General features: G+C 39.2%; 1 protein-coding gene across 8 annotated transcripts in view; it reads right to left on the bottom strand.

The window, feature by feature from the left end:
* TUT7 (terminal uridylyl transferase 7) overlaps positions 1-23722 on the bottom strand; it is a 575072-nt gene that overhangs the window by 479011 nt on the left and 72339 nt on the right. For 3 of the 8 annotated variants that reach the window (XM_029617137.1, XM_029617152.1, XM_029617143.1), the window contains exon 3: positions 12290-12354. The exons of the other annotated variants lie outside the window; for them this stretch is intronic. The gene's annotated coding sequence lies outside the window, so the exon portion shown is untranslated. The remainder of the gene's footprint in view (positions 1-12289; positions 12355-23722) is intronic. 8 annotated transcript variants of the gene reach the window in all.

The raw sequence follows: 23722 nt of genomic DNA, 5'->3' as shown, positions 1-23722 counted from the left end.
ATGTAAACCGAATTGATCAATAATTCTGTTATTGGAAAGTCGGTATAGAAAAAACTTTAAATAAAATAAATAAATAAATAAGTAATTAGATTTAGACTTTTTAGGAGGAAGTGAAGTCTTTCATGGATATGCAGGATACAAGAAACGGTTGAATACTCTATTCCTCTTACAGGTCATAGAAATATAGAAAATAACAGCAGAAAAGGACCAAATGGTCCACCCAGTCTGCCCAGCAAACTTATGGTAGCATCTGCTGCACCATACAGGTCACTCCTTACTTAGTTTTCCAACCCATCAAAGTCAGGGCCCTTGCTGGTTGCTGTCTGAGTTCAATCCCAGTTACCTCTTGTGGTTGAAGCAGAGAGCAAAGTTGGAGCTGCATCCAAAGTATGTCTTATTGGGTAAGGTAGTAAACGCTCCACCAGCAAGTTAACGCCCATGCACTCTTTTCTTCATTTCCATCCTCAAGCCTTTAGGGATCCACAGTGTTTATCCCATGCCCATAAGAAATCTTTCACCATTTTTGTCTTCGCCACTTCCTCCAGAAGGGCATTCCAGGCATCCATCAACCACAATGTAAAGAAATATTTCCTGACATTGGTTCTGAATCATCCTCTCTGGAGTTTCATTACATGACCCCTAGTTCTACTGATTTCTTTCCAATGAAAAAGGTTTTTTTTTAATAATTAAAGTTTTATTATGGTCAATAAGAACACAAAGACTGTGCTCGCTGGCACCGTAACCATCATTAGATTAAAACAAATGGCTAACCAAAGTTATACAATCAAAGTATACTGTCTCCCGGCCAAACCCTCCCTAGATCATCCATTATTAACATTTAGGATCTCATATGTCCATAAATTATTCACCTTTAGAGGTCTGAGGAGTCAATCTCAATAATCTATGTTGCTGTTTTTGCTACTATCCATTGCTCATATAACAGCCAAGATTTGTGGAATAGTTCTAATTTATCCTGACACATGGCGGTCAATTTTTTAAGATAGTAGATACTAGCCAATCTCCGCAAAATTTCTGCTAGGATTGGGCAATTTTTTGCTTCCATGTTGCAGCAATTACTAATCGGTTGGCTATGACCATCTGGGATATCAAAATCTGATGATTCTTATTGAAGTCCGTATGTGGAAGTGTAAGCAAACATTTAATGTCCTTAAATACTGTGTTCTCAACAGCTCAGAAAGAGTTTGAAAAATAGAGTCTGCATATGTCCAGGCCATGACCACCACATATGCGGGAATGTTCCAGCTTGTGTGCAAGTTCTCCAACATTTACCAGAAAGATTAGGATATATCGTATGCAATTTATGAGGAGTTAAATACTATCTGTATAGCAATTTGTAGCCATTTTCCATGAGCATGGTCATTACTGAACTTCGCTTAATGCTATAAAAACAGGCATTCCATTCTTTATCTAATACCTCCCCCAGATCTTTTTCCCAGACTTGGATGTGTTTAGGTGATTCTTTCATATCTCCCAAAAGGTAAAAGGTATAATTTTGAAATCACTCTCTTAGGTTTTCCTAATGTAACGCAAAAGCCTTCAAATAATGATCTAATTGTAATTGATCTTTAACTGTGGTGGAAGAAATTTAATGCACTAGCTGCATATACATAAATATATCTAAATTGGGCAAATTAGATTTATCCTGGACTGTTCATAACTTAATACATGGTTTTGCTCCCACAAATGCCCTAATGTTCATATGCCTATCTTATGCCATTGCTGAAATCTACCTTGTGTAAGGCCCAGTGGGAATTCTTTATTGTCACAAATAGGAAATCAAATAATCTTTTGAAACTCCCCTATTAATTTGCATTTCCATCTATCCCATAATCTAAAAGTATGCAAAGAATATGGTGAGATAGACTTCTCAACTATCCTATTTCGTGGGAGCCAAATGTGCCCCAAGTGTACACCCTTAGCCAAAGCTTGTTCTATTGCAACCCATTGTTTGCTGGGCTTTCTAAATGCCATTCTATTATAGCTTTCATTTGAGCTGCTAGATAGTATTTTTTAATATCTGGCATTTCTACCCCTCCTTGCACTTTTGGTTGGTATAAGATCCTTCTAGCTATTCGTGGGGGTCTCCTTCACCAAATAAAATAAAAAAATGCATTTCTGCACTAGTTTCAAATAACTGTCAGGGACCTCTATGGGCAATGTTTGGAATAAATAAAATAGTCTAGAAAGTATATTCATCTTTATCACAGCTATTTTCCCCAGCCATGATAGATTCAGGGAGTTCCATACATCTAAGTCAAACAAAATCTTTTTTGCCAGTGGTTTAAAGTTAAGAGTGAATAAATCTGTTCCCGTACCATTCAGATTTATGCCTAATTAGCGGCTAGCGTGGTGCGCCTATTTAAACAGATATTGTCCTTCCAGATACTTCTGCATGTCATTTGTTACCCAAATCGGGAGTAATTCCGTTTTATCCTGATTCATTTTAAAGCCCGAAACTTGGCTGTAAGAATCTTACTCCATGATTATGACTGGAAGAGTAAATAATGGGAAGCTTAATGTAAATAAAATATTGTCAGCAAACATAGATATTTTGTATGAGATCCCTCCTACTTCTACCCCTTGAATCCTCTCATTGTTACATATTTTGGTTGCAAAAAGTTCTAACACAAGTGTAAATAATAGTGGAGAGAGCGGGCAACCTTGCCTGGTCCCTCTTCCCACCTAAAATACTGACGAGTAGCCGCCATTAATTTTAATAGATGCTTCTAGAACTGAATATAGCTGTTGAAGCCAGCCGATAAAGTTGGAACCTAACTGAAGTTTCTCCAAGAGTTGAAATAAAAAGGCCCAGGGTACCCGATCAAAAGCCTTTTCGGTGTCGACTGACATTAATGTAGATAATTTTTTAGTTTTGGCAGTCCAGATCTGATTCAGTACTCTACGGACGTTGTCAGAGGCCATACGTCCAGGGACAAAGTCTGATTGATCTGCATGGACCAAACTGGGCAAAAGATGCCCCAGCCAGTTAGCTAATATTTTTGCTAGAAATTTTAAATCTATATTTAATAAAGAAATAAGGCGGTATGAACCACATTGGGTTATATTTTTCCCCAATTTAGGTAAAACTATTATGCCAGCTATATTAGTATGAGGTGCCAAAGAAATTTCTCCTAGTAATGAGTAAAATGCTGTAGTTAAAAGGCGTGTTACTTGATCGGTAAAAAGTTTATAGAATCTCCCTATGAAGCCATCTAGGCCTGGTGCCTTCCCTGCTTTCAGTTCTTTGCCTGTCTTGTTTCATCTAATGTTATTCCCTTATTTAAATATTCCTTCTGCTTAACAGTGGGTACAGGAAGAGTGACTGTGGATAAATATTCAGATATTTTTTCTATCATATAGTAGTGTCAGTCTTATATAGCTCTGTATAAAACTGAACAAACCTGTCCCTAATTTGAACGGGTTTATATACAAGCGTCCCTTTCTCATTTTTAATTTTTAGAATCTGGGCTTGTGTTTTTTGCTTTTTTAAAGGTCGTGCCAGCAATTTCCCAGCTTTATTGCCACCTTCAAAGTGGCATTGTTTTACCAGGTCCATTTGGTAAGCTGTTTCCCATATGTTCAGATGTTATTCCTGGAGAGCTGTATACAATTTTTTCAGATCACTGATGCACTTGTATTTTTTATGTATAATTTCTAACTCTCTTATTTGTGTTTCTAATGCAATTCGCTGTTGACTGAATATTTTTCTTATAGAATGTCTGTGCTACCAAATGACCCCGGACCACTGGCTTGAGACTATCTCATAGAATCACTGGGGATACCTCATTATTCAGCTGCATATAGTCCATGATTGTGTTCTGTATTTTATGTACCATGATTTTGTCCTCAAATACAGTCATTACAACACCAGAACCATTTTCCTTTATTAGCTTATGGTAAACGTATCTCTCAAATTATTGGTGCATGATCTGACCAAGAAATAATATCAATGGATACTGCTGATGTTTTGGGAATTAATTTGTCTATAAGAAACATGTCTATTCTAGAATAAGAATTATGTACAGCTGAGTAAAAAGTATAGTCTCTAGTATTAGTGTTTAAAAATCACCAAATATCTACAATCCCAAAGTGATCCATAAAGCATTTCAATCCCCTGCCCTGTGATGTTGACACTGAGCTCCTACCTGCAGAAGTATCTAGTAAGGGATTCAATGTAATATTAAAGCCTCCCCCAACTATAAGGTAATCCCCATGGACTGATTTAGCTTGAGTTGAAGGTTCTGATAAAATGCTAATTAATAGGGCCATATACATTTACTAAAATTTATTTCCCTTGAGGGGTGTTCATTTACAGAATCAAGAATCTTCCTTGTGTCTTGGTGTACTAACTGAAAATCAGCAAAAATATGATTAGCAATCATAATTCCTACTCCTCCATATTTGTTAATAATGGTATTAGGAAAACCATTGGATATTGACGGTTGCCCCGTAACAATCCTCTGCCGCTTCTCCGTAAATGTGTCTCCTGCACAAAACTAATATCTGCACAGAGACGTTTTGCTCCTTTTATATGGAGAATTTAAACCTTTAACATTGATGGAGACTAATTTAAGCTTACTCACGTGAAATTCCTGAAGTTTCTTAGATACTTAACAATACCAATATGTAGAAAGTAGAGAAAAAAAACTGAACCATCATCATCCAAGGTTTCCCCACCAGATCCTTCATAATCTTGTCCATTTTAGCTCCCAACATATGGGCAATCCAATTTTCCCTTATGACTTCCTCCCCTCTCTCCCCAACCCTAACTACTATGATAGGCTGTAATGTAGGTGGTAGAAGGGAGACTCCTCGCGTCTTCCTACCGACCCGCCACCACGTTTTAAATGTAATACATAAATGTACCCAGACTAACAATTTAAAACTTCGATACTCCTGAAAGCCATTAATGAATAAATCAAAACATATGCATTACCTTTTGTCTTGACCCTCATCTGTTTGCGAAGACTTAACATAACTCAAATTTCTGGTTACCATAAAGTATTTTTAAAATATAACCAAGCATATAGCCAACTGCTTGAATCACCTAAAAACCATTTAAGGTAAAAAAGAAAAAAAACCTGTAATGAGTCTAGGTAAGGCTAAATCTGACTGCCAAATAATAAAGAAGTGATATGACTCATGTGCAGAGGAACATCAATCATGTTTCCACATTTCTGGATGAAGAGGAGCCTCTGAGTTCCTCCTTAGCCTTCGCCTGCCAGACGCTACCCTTTGCCATCTTCGAGTGTCTTTCGTTGAGTCTAAATGCAATTCTTGAAGTTATGAAAGCGAGGATGTTGGTATCCCAGCTGCTTTAAGAATTTGTGCAGCTTCGATGTGCGTTTTGATCCTTGAAGTGACTCCGCCAAGCATAAAGGCAAGTCCAAAGGGAAACAGCCATTTATATTTTCTCGGCGTAGGGCTTCCGTAATCGCTTGTAGACTTTTTCTTTTCTTCAGCAAATATCATTATTTTATGTCCTTGCCATATTGTTTGACTGTCCTTCCTGGCTGCTTAAAAAATATTTCCTCCTTCAAATGATAATTCCTGTAGCAGGCTATATCTCTTGGTAGATTGTTTCTCCTCAGGCCCAGGGATGTGTGCTTGTATTTCTTCAATGTCACCTTCCTCTCTTGTTTTAAGGAGGATGAATTTACTGATTTGTTGAACTACCATTCTGGTGTCTTTGTATTCCTCGTGTTACAGGATCCCCCAGAAGCAGAGATTACATCATTGGGATCTGTTCTCTAGATCCTCTATCTTTTCTTGGACTAAGCTCTGTGATGTTTCCATGGCCATAAGTTTTTTTCGAGAATTTATCCGCGGCTACCATTTGGTTCTCCAATTAATTTTCTATATCATCTACACGTTGTCCAATTGCTCCGATGACTTATCTAAGCTCGGCAACCATTTGAGATATTAAAACAGAACTACCTCCGATATTGTTTAAATCTTCAAATCATCTGATGAAGTTAAATTTAGAGACAGCTTCATATTGGTTTGGGCTTGTTCCTTCTGGTTGTTGGTAGTCTCTGCAATCTTGTTGTTCCGTTGCAGTTCCGGCAGCCATTTTGTCCTTTGGATCGTTGTTACTGTCTGAAGAAGCTATCGCATAGGAAAACTGGCGCAGATCTACCGCTTTGTTTTTGGTTGCCATCTGGGAAGGTAATAGTTTTATATCTTGTCATTTTAGAGAGCTTTTGGTGCATTTCTGGGTCCCAAAATAGTGATTTACACAGCAGGGGAATGGGAGCTCCTCAGCTATGCTTCCATTTGCGCTAGTGCCTTCACTTCCCCTCCCACGGAAAACGTTCGATTGTGCATCATTAAAACCTTTCAGGTATCTGAAGATCTGCATCATATCTCCCCTGCACCTCCTCTCCTCCAGGGTATATGTTTAGGTCCTTCATCCTCTCCTAAATCATTTGATGGAGACTCCCCCAACATTTTTGTTGCCCTTCTCTGGACCGCCTCCATCCTGTCTCTGTCTCTTGAGATACAGTCTCCAGAACTGAACACAATACTCTAAGTGAGGCCTCACCAAGGACCTGTACAAGGGAACTATCACTTCCTTTTTCTTAATGGTTATTCCTCTCTCTAAGCAGCCCATCATTCTTCTCGCTTTAGTTATCGCCTTGTCACATTGTTTCACCATCTTCAGATTGCTAGACACTATCACCCCAAGATCTCTCTCTTGCTCTGTGCACAACAGCACCTTCACCCCCCAAGACATACAGCTCTTGTGGATAACCATACCCCCAGATACATGACTCTGCACTTCTTGGCATTGAATCTCAGCTGCCATATCTTCGACCACCAATCAAGCTTCCTTAAATCATGTCTCATTCTCTCTACTCCTTCTGGCATGTCCACTCTGTTGCAGATCTTAGTATCATCCACAAAAAGACAAACTTTACCTTCTATCCCTTCCACAATGTCGCTCACAAAGATAATGAACAGGACTGGTCCCAACACCAATCCTTGCAGCACTCCGCTTAATATTAAATCTCTCTTCAGAGTAGGTTCCATTTATCATCACACGCTGCCTTCTGTCAACTAGTTTGTAATCCAGGAGCTCACTCTCAAGCTTCTCATTTTATTCACAAGCCTCCTATGCGGGACTGTATCAAAAGCTTTGCTGAAATCCAAGTAGATGACCGAGTGCTCTTTCTCAATCCAATTCCTTAATTAACCAATCATAAAAGTCAATCAGATTTGTTTGACAGGACCTTCCTCTGGTGAATCCATGCTGCTTCTGGTCCAGCAATTCTTCTGACTGTAGATAGTTCATTATTCTTTCTTTCAGCAGTGTCTCCATTACTTTTCCCAACACTGAGATGAGGCTAACCGGCCTGTAGTTTAAAGCCTCCTTTCGGCTCCCACTTTTGTGAAGTGGGGCAACCACTGCTCTTCTCCAATCTTGCGGTACCACTCCCATTTCCAGAAATGTATTGAATAGGTCCTTCAACAGACCCACCAGCACATCTCTGAGCTCCCTCAGTATCCTGGGATGTACCTCATCCGGCCCCATAGTCTTGTCCACTTTCAGTTTTCCTAGCTCTTCTCTTCTGTAAACGGAGTTTAGTCTACTCCACACCCATTCAAAGTCTTGTTAACTAGTGACTGTCCTTCTCCAGGGTCTTCTTTAGTTAACACCGAACTGAAGTATTTATTTAATATTTCTGCCATTTCTTCTTCTCTCTCCATAAACTGATCCTTTTCACATTTCAATTTCACTATTACTTCAGACCTTTCTTCTTTCTCTGATATACCTGAAAAATGTTTTGTCACCTCACTTTACCTCTTTGGCAATCCTTTCTTCCACTTGACTTTTTGCTTTCTTGATTGCTTTCTTCGTCTCCCCCAGTTTCACCAGATATTGTTCCTTGTGTTCCTCCCTTTGAGATCCTTTATATTTCTTGAATATTGTTCTTTTTGCTTTTATCAGCCACCTCCTTTGAGAACCAGATAGGTTTCATATTTCTCTTGCTTTTCTTTACTTTTCTAACATATAGATTAGCTGCCTTCGTAATTGCTCCTTTTAATTTGGCCCACTATTTATTTAGTAACTTTTATATACCGGTATTAGTGGGGACATCATACAGGTTCACATATTAACAGAAGGTTTAGAAATACATTTCAACAGGGAAGGCGAACTGGGCAGGGGGTTAACCTAGGGCAGTAAGGAAAATAGATTAAACAACAAGAAATCAACAAGAGGTAATAACAAGACGACAACAATGTACAATGTGATTAAAATTCCTTAATATAAGGAAAAGGGCGGTCACTTAGGGGGTATTGTTCCACCTCACTCATTTTCTCCCAGTCTTCTAGTTCTCTCTCCAGATATTTGCCATTTCAACAAAGTCCATATTTTTGAAATGCAAAACTCGGGTCTTCAAGTGACTTCTCCTTATCCTAGTTGCGATATCAAATTATACTATTTGATGATCACTGGTGCTGAGGTGGGCACTCACGCAGACATTAGAGACATTATTCCCATCAGTGAGCACTAAATAGAGTATAACTCTCGCCCTTGTAGGTTCCATTACCATTTGTTTGAACAGAGCCCCTTGCAAGGCATCCACTATCTCTCTACTTCTGTTAAGATTCTGCAGATGTGATTCTCCAGTCTATTTCCGGCAGATTAGGTGTCACTTTGTTTCTCAAATATCCTTGAAAGTGTTTATTAACTTACCAGAATAACAAGTTTGTGTTTTATGATCCTGAACACCTAGATCAATTTATAAGGGATAAGGCTTAGCATCTAGTCAATTAATAATGTTTAGAGGAGTTGAAATTGGTTGAAAAAAAAAAAAAGTGATACTGTTTAACATGTTCTCTCCTTTTTGCCTCTAGATGTTGGCCAAAATATCTATAAGTATGGATTTTGTATGTCTTATGTATATGATATATGAATATTTGTTTAAATTCCTGAATTAAGATTACAGGGTTTGCATTACAAACGAATATCACCAAGAAAGCAGTCTAAAATAAGGCTAACGTTTTACTTAACTGAAGTTATGGCTGTCTCCTTGCAATCCAAATCAGACTGAGGAGTTATTAATGGCCCCCTGCAATGCACTATGAGTCATCTGAATGCAACTCATGGAGCCGTTTGAGGGTAATTTGGAGGTAATTTTTTAGTTCACAGGTTGTTGTGAAAAGATTCAATTACAGAAATTACAAAAGGTTTGGGTTATGCTGGTTGCTAATATTAATATGTTGTAGTTTATATAAGCTATGTATGTTTTACAAAAAGGGGATACTATCATCCCAGACAAGTTTTGTTCAAATTGTATATAACAAAATGTGAATTTAACAACAAAAAAAGAATGCACTGAAAAGATAGCTAAAACAGGACCACAAACACATTGTTTAAAAAAAATAAATGTTATATTAGCCAAAAGACTCCACATTCAAAAAAATGTAATAAATCATTCCATTTTAAATATAAAATTTTCATCATAAATTAAGGGAAAATGTTAAGCTGCCACCTTAACATATAAGCAGATTACAAATAAATCAATCAGTTCAGTCACTTGACATAAAAACTACTGAAGAATGTATTAATTCACTATTGAAATCAGAACATTCATCTGAGATGCCATGAAAAATCTTTAAGATAACATTATGAATACAAGAGTCAGTACTCCTGTTGGCATTTAACAGCAGATCAAAAGAAACACCATTAAGAGAAAAAAAATAGAACTTAGAAGAAACTGAAAAACTGTGTAGAAGACTTTTAGGTTTACTATGGTACCTTATTGCTATAACCCCTGATGCAGCTCTTTATGAGCAAAACATAACTCATGCCAGGGTTTCTTTACTGTTAAAAAGATTTTTCATGACCTTTAAGACTAAAGATTTCAACAATGAGCTAAATCCCATGGTAGCTACTGTGCTTTGGTTGGAATCATACAACAGCAATAGCGTTGGACTTGCATATCTTTAAGAATATAAGAAATGCCATGCTGAGTCTGACCAAAGTTCCATCAAGCCCAGCATCCTGTTTCAGACAGTAGCCAGTCCCAAAGCAGATCCAATTTCTGGCTACTCACTCCCTCTGACAAGTAGTGGGTCCTGCGAGTCACCTGGTTAATAACCATTTATGGACGTTTCTTGCAGGAACTTACCAAAACCTTTTACCCAAAAAGTTGCCTTGACCACATTCTCTGGCAACAAATTCCACAACTTATTTGTGCATTGAGTGAATGGGAAGAAAAAAAAAACCCACACACAACCTTTCTCCAAGCGGCTACCTGTTAGTTTCAAGGAGTATACCCTGATCCTAATGTTACTTGTAATGATAAATAGCTATTCCTATTTACCTGCTCTACCCTACTTATGATTTTATAGAGTTCTAATACATCCTGCCTCAATTATCTCTTCTCCAAGCTGAAGAACCCTAACTTATTTAGCCTTTCTTCATAAGGGAGCTGTTTCAACACCACCATTTTTTGTCCTCCTTCTTTCTAATTTTGCTATATCCTTTTTTGAGATGAGATTACCAGAAATACACACAATACTCAAGATGCAGATGCAACTACACTATTAATCTAAATAGAAGCATTATAGATGTTTCACCATTTCTCCCCAAATTCCTAGCATTGTTTGGTTTTTTTTTTGTTTGTTTTGTGTTTTTGTTTGGTTTTTTTTTACTGCCGCCACATCCTGAGCTGAGGATTTCAACATACTGTCCACAATGACTGACTCCAAGATTTTTCCTAGGTGGCTACTACTAATGCAGATTTGTGTATAAAATTAGGGTTATTTTTCCTTATATCTACTTGTCCACATTAAATTATCTACCATTCAGATGCACAGTTCTCCAGTCTTCTGGAGTATTTCACAATCTGCTAGTGTTTGAACTAACCTGAATATTGTGTCAAGTGCAACTTTGATCACTTTACCCATCACTCCCCTTTCTAGCCCATTAATGAATAAGTTGAACAACACTAGTCCCTGGACAGATCTTTAGGTAATTCCACTATTGACCTTTCTCCACTGTGACCATTTAATCCTTTTTGATGTTTGTTTTTTAATCCATTACCAACACATCGCAAAACAGTCTCTTATCCCATGGCTTGTTTTCTGAAAAGTCTTTGATAAGGGACTTTATCAAAGAATGTCTGAAAATCCAAATACACTATGAGGCCGGTGCAAAACAGTGCGCTAAGCCGAGCACACTGTTTAACCCATGGTTGTCACACGTTCTGAAGGCATGTCCTGTAAATTTACAGTCCCCAGCCCCTTATGCTATAAGGGGATTAGCGCCTCCACAACACGCGTCCAAAGTGCTGCAAAACTAATAGCACTAATCACATGCAAATACATGTCGATGAGGCTCTCATTCATCCCACATGAAAAAAATGCATCCAATCCGTACATTTTAACACTCAGAAATGAACGCCTGCCCAGAGCTTTTCTGTACATCCTCCGATTTAATATTGTGGCGATATTAAGTCGGAGGAATGAATGAAAAGTTTAAAAGATTTTTTAAAAAGTGGCAGTCAGGTTAGGGAAACAGATGCTCAGTTAACCAGCGTCCTTTCCCTAACCCGCAGCTGTGCGCCGGTTAGGAAAACAGACATCGATAAAGTCAGTGTCCGTTTTCTTAACCCGTGGACAGCCGACCTCTCCTGGGAACCCACTGCCAAGGACGCGCTAGGGACATGCAATCGACCCTATCGACTCCTTGGCAGCACGTCCCCTAATTTAAATATTGCATGCCGCCCTCAGGAGAGGTGCCTGGGCGCGTTAGGAAAGCGGGCGCTGAACACTCAGCGCCCATTTCCTGCACTTTTTTTTTTTCATCAGCCTATTGCTCTGCTCTCCTTTACCCACATGCTTGTTTACACCTTCCAAGAATTCTAATAGGTTAGTAAGATATGATGTCAATCTCTGCTGGCTTTACCATTAAGTCATTTTTATCCAAATAACCAGTAAATTTTGTTCTTAATTATAGCTTTTGCAATTTTACCTGGCACAGATATCAGTTTCACCAGGCAATAATTGCTCAAGCCATCCCTGAAGCCCTTTTTGAAAACTGACAAAAGACGTCAGTGGAAAAATGACTTTGCTATAACAGAAGAAAAACCAGTGAAAAAGTAATTTTTCCAGTGATTTCTTTTTTATTCTAACATTGAAATTTGAAAGCAAAATGAAAAACAAAAACAAAGGTCCCTAGTTATATATTACAAGTATGCAATGAGCTCCTTTAGAATTCTGGGATGAATACCATCAGGTCCCAATGATTTACTACCATTTGTCAATTTGTTCTAGCATTTGCAGATTCACACTGATTTGATTCAGTTCCTCAGTCATCATCTAGGAAAACAAAAAAAAAAGAATCAGGAATATGTATATCCTCCTCATTCTCTGTAAAGAATGAAGAATTAATTTAATTTTCCTGCTATGGATTTATTCTCCCTCTGCACCCTTTTACCCCCGGTCATCTAACAGCCCAGCTGACATCCTTGCAGTTTTTTTATTTTTAATATACTCAAATGTTTTTACCTCTGTCAACTTTCTCCTCGAATTCTCTCTTGGCCTGTTTTATTCGTGTTTTATATATAATTTGGTAGTACTTATATGCTTTCCTATTTCCTCATTAGACCTTGCTTTCCATTTTTTAATGGATAATTTTTTTTCTCTTTGATAGCCTCTACATCAGTACCATTTAGGTGCAGGAAGGCTGGAAAGAAACCATTTTAGGAGATGTTGATTTGGAGCAACAGACCCAGTTGACCAGCACTAAAACCCTGCAGGAGCCTAAAAGCCACACCAACAGTATAACTGTAGCAGGGACACTACAGCATAGTATAAGACATTCCATGTTTTTGGGGAAGTGCCACTGGAACAAGACTGCAGAAAAATATTCTGTGAAGACAGACATAGTAGCATTGTGTCTCTTGAGGGGCATAGAGAGACAATGGTAAGGGCTAGAAGAACACCACTCCCACACATATACTCTGTATCCATAGGACTTTTTAATTTTATTTATGACATTTCTATTATTAGAACTGAATGATTTATCACATTTTAATAATTCTGATTTTGGCTACAACAAAAACAGACATCAGATAACCACCAGCCTACTACGAGATCACATAAAATGGTTTATCAGGTTTTTGTTTTGGGTTTTTTTTTTTGTTTTGTTTTTTCTTAAAGATTACAGAAAATACAACAGAAATAAATATTACACATGTTAACATGCAGTCCAGGATCATACATTAAAACACAAACTAATAAAATTCTATTACATTTTTTCTAATCACAGAGATAGAAAAATGCTAGGCTTGGAGGTTGTTGGGTAGCTAAAAGCTGATATCAATCATCTGATGCTACCAAAGCCAAAGGACACTGCCACTCCTACTGTGAGAGACTCAGGCCTAGAAGTTGCCACTGCTATCATTAATGGAGACCTGGGCCCAGGAGGAAGTGCTACCCAGACTACTCCCTTCTTATCCACAAGAGGTTAAAAAGGAGCAGAAGATGAAAGGGAGTTAGGTTCAAGGGAAGAAAAAGGAAACAAGCCAAATAAAGTTAAAAAAAATCTGAATAGATCAAATAAAATAAATCAAGCAAGGGAAAAATGGTTTTACCATGGCTTTTAAAATGTTTTGACTAGTATCTAGGTTTTCAAAATATTTTTTCTACCCTTGGCACAGAGATTTATTTATTTAAAATTGTTTATATTCTGCTTTTTCAGTAAAATATTGGTCAAAATGGTTTACATAAAAATACATAAAGTAGGTTGAATTTTAACAGATAAAATCAACTTAAGACTAAAAATAAACAAAAGATTTCCAGGATATTTTGAAGTATGACATTTTCCCCATGCAAATCTCTCATTTGCATAACAAAGAGTGGAGTGGAGGAGTAGGCTAGTGGTTAGAGCAACAGACTGAGGACCAGGGAAGCCGGGGCTCAAATTCACTATCAATACTTGAGACCTTGGGCAAGGATTGATATTGGGATTACTCGGGTACAAACTTTAGGCCTGATTCACTAAGGCATTTCTCCCATTCTGTCTCTATAGGAAAATGCCTTGATGAATCAGGCCCTTAGACTGTAAACCCTCTGGAGATAGGGAAATACCTACAACTACCTGAATGTAATCTACTTTATATTCCACAAAAAGTGGAATATAAATTTAAAAAAAAAAGTTACATAAAATTCTCAGAAAATACTACACAAATTTTACTAATGCCCTAACTCAATTTGATCTGATATGGTTAATTAGAATTATATGTTTAGTTAAAAAAAAGTCCCTCATATTAAATTTCTTATGCTCTCTCTCAAAAGTATTTCTAAGTAGTCAAGTAATTGAACTGAAATATTTGATTGGGAAGGGCAGGGGGGAGGAAATCAAATTAACAAAAATACTTAATGTGGTTTGGTTAGAGGAAAAATGTGCTCTGGCAGGCCTTGAACTCGGAGGCCCTGCCTGGTTAGAGGCTGGTCTTGCATATATAGCCATATGGTGGCTTAAGCAAACACTCAGATAGATGTAACTCTAGCAACCACGATGATAGTGTCAGCCCGGCTACATCCTCCCTTGCCCCAACCCATTATCCACTATACTCAGACAAATACCCAACATGACTTGGTACAGAATTCATAGCAATGAAATAATTACTTAAGAATAGCAGAGGGATATAAAAGGCCACAGCTTTATTCAACAATATATTCCCCTTAAATAACTGTACCCGAGCCGAGATGGTAATCGCGAAAACAGGCTACACCCCCTCTGTTGCCCACCATAGTACCAAACAAGGCAGCATCAAATTGGTCCCCTGCTTTGTCTTCAAGCAAGGGGGCCTCCTGAGGCATACAGATGCCCCACCCAAGGCCCCAGTCCACTGCTGACCTGGACCATGATGCATCCCTGAACCACATCCGAAACACCCCACACCGGCTCGGGTACCCGCCATGAGCATGAGGTAGGGCATGACCTTGCCTCATGCCCCCCAACAACATTCAACTGCAGCCAACACCATTCCCCAAAAACAGGTCCTCCAAAGCCTCATGTAGAGTATATTTTAATAGATCGCAGCCGATGTCCGACAGATGAACTTTGTCTGGCCTAAAAACATGCCCTCTCATTGGACATCTACCCACTCATGTCTGATTTGGCATCCACCAAGCTTGCTAGTCCACATGCTGATCTGGCGGTTGACCTTGTGTTCTCTCCTCCACAGCTTTGAATCAATTTTGGGCACAGAATGACGACAGACCATAAAATATGAGTGTGCAGGAACCAGGAGGCCAATTTGGCCAAGTCAGCTTTAATCTTCTTAATCAATTGTTTGCTCGATAGGTCGCCCAGGTCATTCCCCCCAGATGTATTATGAGGACATCAGGGGCAGTCGATGAATCTCTCAACCACCGCAGAAGGGTAACAATCGCTCCCAGTGCATACCCTGCTTGCCCATCCAAGTCACGATAAGCCCGCGAGGTGCCAATCCCAAATGCGGTCCATAGGGGCGATCATGCGCCCTCCTAGCGGCCCAATGCATAAAAGAATGTCCGATAATCCATGCAGTCCGTTGAACCCAGCTCAAATCTGCAACGACAGTTAAGAGTTATGAGTAGATACGTTTGGCCTGCAGAGCTGCAGGAGCATCAGAGCAAGCATGAACAAATGGGTATGGGGTGGGGTACAAGAGTGAGCAAGGTGGGCTGGAAGATGGGGATGACAGTGAGCACTATGAATAAGAGGGAGAAAATGACAGAAAAGGCCTCATATGTGGGCAGCACTTATCTTTTGGTCAGACTGTGGATTTTTTTTTTTTTTTACACACAGTACTTTATTTATACTGTTTAAAATGATTTACATGTAATATCAATATAATTTTAGTTGCTGCTTGAAATAGCTGTAGTTACAGTCCTGCATCTTTATTTTATGACGAGGGCAGTCAGAAAATATTGTCTGGTTCATATGGATTGAGTGTTTTCTTCCACTGTGGAAAACCGCTGTTGTATACAAGCTTTTGAGACCACACTGATCCCTTCTTAGATGGATTTCAAGAACTCAAAAAATTACCATTTTTGAACAATTCATGATCCAAAAGAAAGCATCATACCACAAATTCACTTTTCTCCTAACTTTTTCGTTTTTAATACTACTCCAAGGTAGTAATTTGTAATGAAAGCAAAATATAAACCAGCATAAACAAAGACTGAAAGAGGCACTTCAACTCACACTCCAAATACATCCAAGAGGCTATAGTATTATCTGCTTCAACCCAAAACAATTTCTTTTTAGTCATTTAGTGCCTCTTTTCTGGCTCAGTTGGAACAATGCTGGGATTCTGGTGCTATGAGCCTTCAAATGTACATCAACACCAGTGTTCTTGCCATATTTTAATAGAAATACTTTCCCCTGCTCCTGTCAGGTTATCGTAGCAATGGTCCAAAGGCAGGGAGCCATAGAACAGGGATCCATATCCAGACAACACATGTCATCCTTAAGGATGACAGACTTCTCCTCATACTCTGCCTCTACAGTGTACTCAGTTGACTTGAATAAAAGGATCAAATTGGGGACCTTGCACATGGACCCAAGAAAATGAATTCTTAAAAGTTCTCTCTCTAGCCAAGGGTTCTGCATGCACCATGGAGAACTCAAAGCTTCCCTGACCGTGTCAGAGAGGAGCACGCACTTATTGCTGCTAACAAACAGTGGTGAGGAAACAGGCAAAAGATATTTCTTGGTTTTCCAATCTTGCTTTTACTAAGAAATAGAAATTACATGGAACTGTTGCAGTCAAGGCAAGATCTGAAAAGCAAGAAAAAATCTCTGCTAGAAGTGCCCAAAAAATGATCATATCTGTACAACAGAATCCACAAATCAATGCAAAATGATCTGCTTAAAACTTTAGTCAACACTTAAGTAGTTGGTCTACAATAAAGCATTGCTGACAAAACAGTGATTTTGTGGGACAGCTGTCATACATACAGAAACTTCTTCTAAGACCTCATCACAAAAGTCATCATCTAAACTAAACAAGACAAACGCTTTATATGTCTGGAATTTTTTGAACAAAGCGCTTTAGACTGATGAAATGAAAACTGAACTATTTGACCACAACTGCACAGGATACTGTAAAGCAGAGTTGCTTACCTGTAACAGGTGTTTTCTGAAGACAGCAGGATGTTAGTCCTCACCATGGGTGACATCATCAGATGGAGCCCTGACACGGAAAACTTATGTCAAAGTTTCTAGAACTTTGACTTGGTCACATTGAGCATGCCTTATTACCATTTGTGCACCTGGGTCTCTCTTCAGTCTCTTCTTTTCCATGAAGCTGCCGCATCGCAGCTGAGTGAGCCTCCTATTTTTTGAAAACTATTCCATATGGTATTTTCGTAGGCTTCAGTTTTTGCTGTACAGCGATCAACACTGGGTCGCTCTCGGTCCACCTCTAGAATCTTAGTTAGGGTTTTTGCTGTTTTTGGGTAAGTTTCCTTTTGTGTCAGAAGCCCCGGGGACAGCAGTGTAGTCTGTGTCAGACTGCCATCAATGGCCATAGCCATCAGATTTGATCTAGCGTCCCTTTTCTTTTATCCCATCATGGCCATGTCCGGGTCTAAGCGATGCCCTTGGTGTCTGAGGACCATGTCGATCACAGACCCCCATGATGACTATGTCCGTTGACTGGGGACATCACATGACATCCGGGGTTGTCGCAAATGCACCCAAATGACCAGAAAAGGATGTCTGCTTTGACTTAATAAAATGGAGAGCCTCTTTGGGTTGAAGAAGTCCGAGCCATCTGGATCAAGGAACCAAGAGCCGTATTTGGTGGATACTGTTGGGAAGCTCAAGTAAACTGGTCACACCTAATTTATTACTGAACCCCATCTTTATCCTCAGCACTCCCTTGCTCTGAAAGTAAAAAGAGAAATTCAGTTTTGTAAGGAACTGGGGAACCTTTTGTATATGGGAGTCTTTTCCGAAAGGAAGGGGGCTCCTCCTTAACCAGGGTGGAACCAGATTACTGGTGCTAACCTTTAAAAGCTGCTCTCCTTTTTAAACTAGAACAAGCGGATTGTGATAAATTGCAGGAAGATCTTGTAAGAATGGAAGATTGGGCATCCAAATGGCAGATGAAATTTAATGTGGACAAGTTCAAAGTGATGCATAAGGAAAAATAACTTATGCTGTAGTTACACGATGTTAAGTTCCATATTAGTAGTTACCACACAGGAAAAGGATTTGGGTTTCATAGTTGATATTACATTGAAATCATCGGCTCAGTGTGCTGTGGTGGTCAAAAAAGCAAATAAATGTTAGGATTTATTATGAAAGGAATGGCAAATAAAACGGAGGTTGACATAATGCCTCTGTATCACTCCATGGTTAGACTACACCTTGAATACTGTGTGCAATTCCCACTGCCACATCTCAAAAAAGAAAAAAAAAAAAGTTGTACTGGAGAAAGTACACCAATATAATAGAGGGCATGGAACGGCTCCCCTATGAGGAAAGGCTAAAGAGGTTAGGGTTGCTCAGCTTGGAGAAGAAATGGCTGACAGGGAATATGATAAAAGGTCTACAAAATCATGAAAGGACTTGAACGGGTAAATGTGAATCTGTTATTTACTCTTTCGGATAACACAAAGACTAGGGGACACTTCATGAAGTTAGCAAGTAGTATATTTAAAACAAAATCAGAAAAAAAAAATTCTCTCTCAATGCACAATTAAGCTCTGGAATTCATTGCCAGAAGATGTGGTTAAGGCAGTTAGTGTAGCTGGGTTAAAAAAAAAAAAAAAGAAGTTACTAGAGGAGAAGTCTATAAACTCATGAGAGGCTTCTAGGAAAAGTAAAAAGTCATGGGATAGGTGGCGATGTCCTTTCGTGGATTGCAAACTGGCTAAAAGACAGGAAACAGAGAGTAGGATTACATGGGCAATTTTCTCAGTGGAAGGGAGTGGACAGTAGAGTGCCTCAGGGATCTGTATTGGGACCCTTACTTTTCAATATATTTATAAATGATCTGGAAAGAAATACGACGAGTGAGATAATCAAATTTGCAGATGACACAAAATTGTTCAGAGTAGTTAAATCACAAGCAGATTGTGATAAATTGCAGGAAGACCTTGTGAGATTGGAAAATTGGGCATCCAAATGGCAGATGAAATTTAATGTGGATAAGTGCAAGGTGATGCATATAGGGAAAAACAACCCATGCTATAATTACACAATGTTGGGTTCCATATTAGGTGCTACAACCCAAGAAAGAGATCTAGGTGTCATAGTGGATAACACATTGAAATAGTCGGTACAATGTGCTACGGCAGTCAAAAAAGCAAACAGAATGTTGGGAATTATTAGAAAGGGAATGGTGAATAAAACGGAAAATGTCATAATGCCTCTGTATCGCTCCATGATGAGACCGCACCTTGAATACTGTGTACAATTCTGGTCGCCGCATCTCAAAAAAGATATAATTGCAATGGAGAAGGTACAGAGAAGGGCTACCAAAATGATATGGAGAATGGAACAACTCCCCTATGAGGAAAGACTAAAGAGGTTAGGACTTTCCAGCTTGGAGAAGAGACGACTGAGGGGGGATATGATAGAGGTGTTTAAAATTATGAGAGGTCTAGAACGGGTAGATGTGAATCGGTTATTTACTCTTTCGGATAGTAGAAAGACTAGGGGGCACTCCATGAAGTTAGCATGGGGCACATTTAAAACTAATCGGAGAAAGTTCTTTTTTACTCAATGCACAATTAAACTCTGGAATTTGTTGCCAGAGGATGTGGTTAGTGCAGTTAGTATAGCTGTGTTTAAAAAAGTATTGGATAAGTTCTTGGAGGAGAAGTCCATTACCTGCTATTAAGTTCACTTAGAGAATAGCCACTGTCATTAGCAATGGTAACATGGAATAGACTTAGTTTTTGGGTACTTGCCAGGTTCTTATGGCCTGGATTGGCCACTGTTGGAAACAGGATGCTGGGCTTGATAGACCCTTGGTCTGACCCAGTATGGCATTTTCTTATGTTCTTATTAATCAATAGGGAAGAGCCACTGCTTGTTGCCAGCATTAATAGCATGAGATCTATTTAATATTTAGGTACTTGCCAGGTATTTTAATGGACTGGCCACTGTTGGAAACCAGATACTGGGCTTGATGGACCATTAGTCTGAACCAGTATGGCATATCTTATGTTCTTATATTTGCAGGTTGGAGCAGGAGCACAATCTCTAATATATAACGTTTGAAGAATTTCATTAGTGAAAAAACATTAACTTTAGGAAAATTGATAAATATTACATTTCTGTATAGAATTCTTCATATTCTCCACTCTGAAATTTCTAATTATCTTTAACTAATTATCCTGATAGCACTAAGTATTACATTTTTTTTCATTAAGATGAAAAATTATTAGAAACCAGAGAATTACCCCTCCTACTACAGATGACTTTCAAGTTTATTTACTATAATTTTTTTTAATATTCAAGTTAATGTTAACAGCCATCACTCTTAACAAAACATCCCAGTTTGCAGAGTGATATGACCAGACTTTCTTCTTCAAAAGAGTATATGTGAAGAAAGTTTGTTACCGGAGAATATCTTCTTCATCTTGTTGGAAAGTTCTCGCACCCACTTCCACCACAGCTGGATCCTTTGAAGCACATACCTCTAAATGGCACTCAGTATCCATGGTTTTCTTCAGAGGGACCACACCTCACTTTTGCAGCTCCGACTCGGCTTGTCTCAAAATGTAGGGAGTTGCAAAAATCCAAAAGGCAAGTCAGATGCCACTTATTTATTTATTAACTTTTATTTACCGACATTCGTGAAGCACATCATGCCGGTTCACAAGCTAAAAAGCAGATATTCTTGGCAAGATTCCCCAGTGGCACTGAAACAAACAGTCTCAATGACACACTGTCAGCAGACAAACACAGCCTAAGAGTCCCCACCAGAAACAAGGAGTAAAGCTTCCTCCATTCCTGGTTCCTTCTGATAAATAAATGTGTCCATTGGGCATCAAATTTGCATGAAAATAATAATAGGATAGAGCCCCAGAAGGCAAGCAACAAATGAAGCAAAAAAAGATGTGTCCTTCTATGCAATCTTGGATCTTCCCTTACATTCACACCTGCAATTTCAATTATTTTCTTACTGATCCAAATCCAAAAATGGAGAAATGAGTGAATTTGACCACTAGATATGTGCATCATACCACACCTTCCTCACATCCTTTAATAAAGCAAGGAGCAATTGTTAGACATTTTAGTTAATCCAACAGGCACTGGATATCCTCAGTATATCACAGTCTAATGGTTCTCCTTTATCTGTGCAGATATTAAAGAGATTGCAGCTGTGTCCCATATGGAAATCCAAGTATTTTCATCTATATTCACTCCCTCCTCAAATTCCAAATTATTCATGAGGCAGTAGCCCACACTGGAAATGTTCTTGCTTTGGTTTTAATCTGCTTCTTTCACTTTGATTTTATTTCTTGCATTGTTTGGCAGAAGGAGAGAGACAGGGACATCTATCCTCTCTTATGGACAATTATGGGGGAATTAATGGGGGGCAGGATGAAGCAGAAGGTAGTGGGATGCATGGCAAACAGGAATGTTTCAGATTTGTTCTGTTAAATAATACTTGCATATTGTCTTGGAACTCGAATGAATGTAAGCTGGTGACTAGGAATAGCAGAAACCATACTCTTCGCTGCAGTTCACTCTGTTGACATTTCATGTTTATTCCAAGAACTGAATTTGTAGAGCAGTCTGATGATTGCATTTTGAATGTTAATAAAAAGACTGAAACAAAAATATCTTTCATCTGACGTCAGGGCACCTGTTTTCACTGTATTCATACTTTCACTGTGGCAGAAACCCAGAGATCAAACCATAACATTATATGGCCACACAGCAAGCAAGCTTCAAAGGATTCTGCTACTCCACAAAGTGATCTACTGGGATGGTGCTAGCTTACATATGACAGGAACAGTTACTGCAGAGTTGCTTACCTGCAATAGGTATTCTCCAAGGATGGCAGTACTCTCAAGTGGGTGACATCATCCAATGAAGCTCAACCTGAACTTTTGTGTCAAAGTTTCTATGAGGAGAAATTACTACTTACCTGATAACTTCCTTTTCCTTAGTGCAGATAGGTGAATCCAAAACCAGTGGGATATGCACCTCTACCAGCAGGATAGAGAAGAACAAAGTTAACTTCACAGTATATATACCCCCGCAGTATTCTCTGTAAAAGCAAACTGTGGAGACTAACAAAACTTGAATATTAACAGATAACCACTCCAGCACTCAGCCACCAGGAAAACACCGAGCTCAGACAAAGAGTTTTAACACTAATCTAGGGAGTGGATTGACACTTACAGTATTCCCTGGAACACAGACTAGCGAAGAAGGACCATAGAACAACTGCTCGGCAGCCAAGGGTGGGAAATTGGATTCACCTTTCTGTACTAATGAAAAGGAAATTATCAGGTAAGTAGTAATTTCTCCTTTAACATACAGACATGTGAATCCAAAACCAGCGGAATATACCAAAGCTATTCCTGTACAGGGCATGAGGCTGCCCGCGGACCAGCAAAAAATATACATGCGAAGGCTGCGTCCTCCCAGGCCTGTACATCAGAGTGATAATGCCTGTGTAAGGAAGATCACATCACAGCTTGGCAAATGTCGACGGGAGACAATCTAACCTCGCCAATGCATTAGCTGAGCCCTGGAGGAATGAGTCCTAACCTGACTAAGCATCAGCAGCTCAGCATCCATATATACAGCTGTGACTATCTCCTTAATCCAGAGGGCTATTTTAGCCCACAACGCCGGCTCACCCTGCTTACTCCCACCATGGAGTATATACAGCCAGTCCATCTTCTTGATAGGTTCAAAAGCTTCCAAATACCTCAACATATGTTTCTTGGCAGTGAAGGGCCATAATAGGCAATATTCCTCTTCATCTTTTTTCCTGTCCAGGGATGGCAGGGAAATAGACTGATTCAAGTGAAAATCTGAGAACACCTTTGGCAAAAAATGAAGGAAGAGTAATTGTATTGCCCCTGGAGTCTCTTGTAGAAATGGCTCCTGGCAAGACAAGGCCTGTAGTGTAAACACCCGATGAGCTGAACAAATTTCCACAAGAAACACTGTTTTTAAGGTCAGTAACCTCAAGGAAAGGTTATGCATTGGTCGAAAATAGGGCCCGTTAAGACTAAGATTAAGGTACCACAAGGGCACCAGTAACTACAAGGGATGTCAAAGAAAACTGGCCACATCTGGATGAGCAGACAAGGACCCACCATTCAACTGATCTCGGAAATAGATAAGAGCCACCATCTGTACCTTTAAGGAATTAAGGGCCAATCCTTAACTCAATCCATCCTGCAAAAATTCCAAAATGAGCAGGATCTTAACCGAATGAGAAAGAAACCTTCCATCTTCACACCAAGCCTCAAACATTTGCCAAACCCACACAGACAAAGGTTTGAAGAACTTTCGCACTTGTAGCAAGGTGGCAACCATGCAGCAGAATATCCACAGTTTAGTAACCAAGCCCTCTCAAGGGCCATACAGTAAGACAAAATCAATTCAGGTCTTCGTGAAGAACAGGCCCATGCCATAGCAGATCCCCGTGCGCAGGAAACCAGAAGAGATTCCACCAGGAGCCTTCACAGATCCACATACCACAGT

Source organism: Rhinatrema bivittatum, chromosome 1 (assembly GCF_901001135.1).
Source record: "Rhinatrema bivittatum chromosome 1, aRhiBiv1.1, whole genome shotgun sequence".
NCBI classification, from domain to species: domain Eukaryota; kingdom Metazoa; phylum Chordata; class Amphibia; order Gymnophiona; family Rhinatrematidae; genus Rhinatrema; species Rhinatrema bivittatum.
Note: the sequence above shows the minus strand (reverse complement) of the source record. Positions and strands in the feature narration are given on the sequence as shown.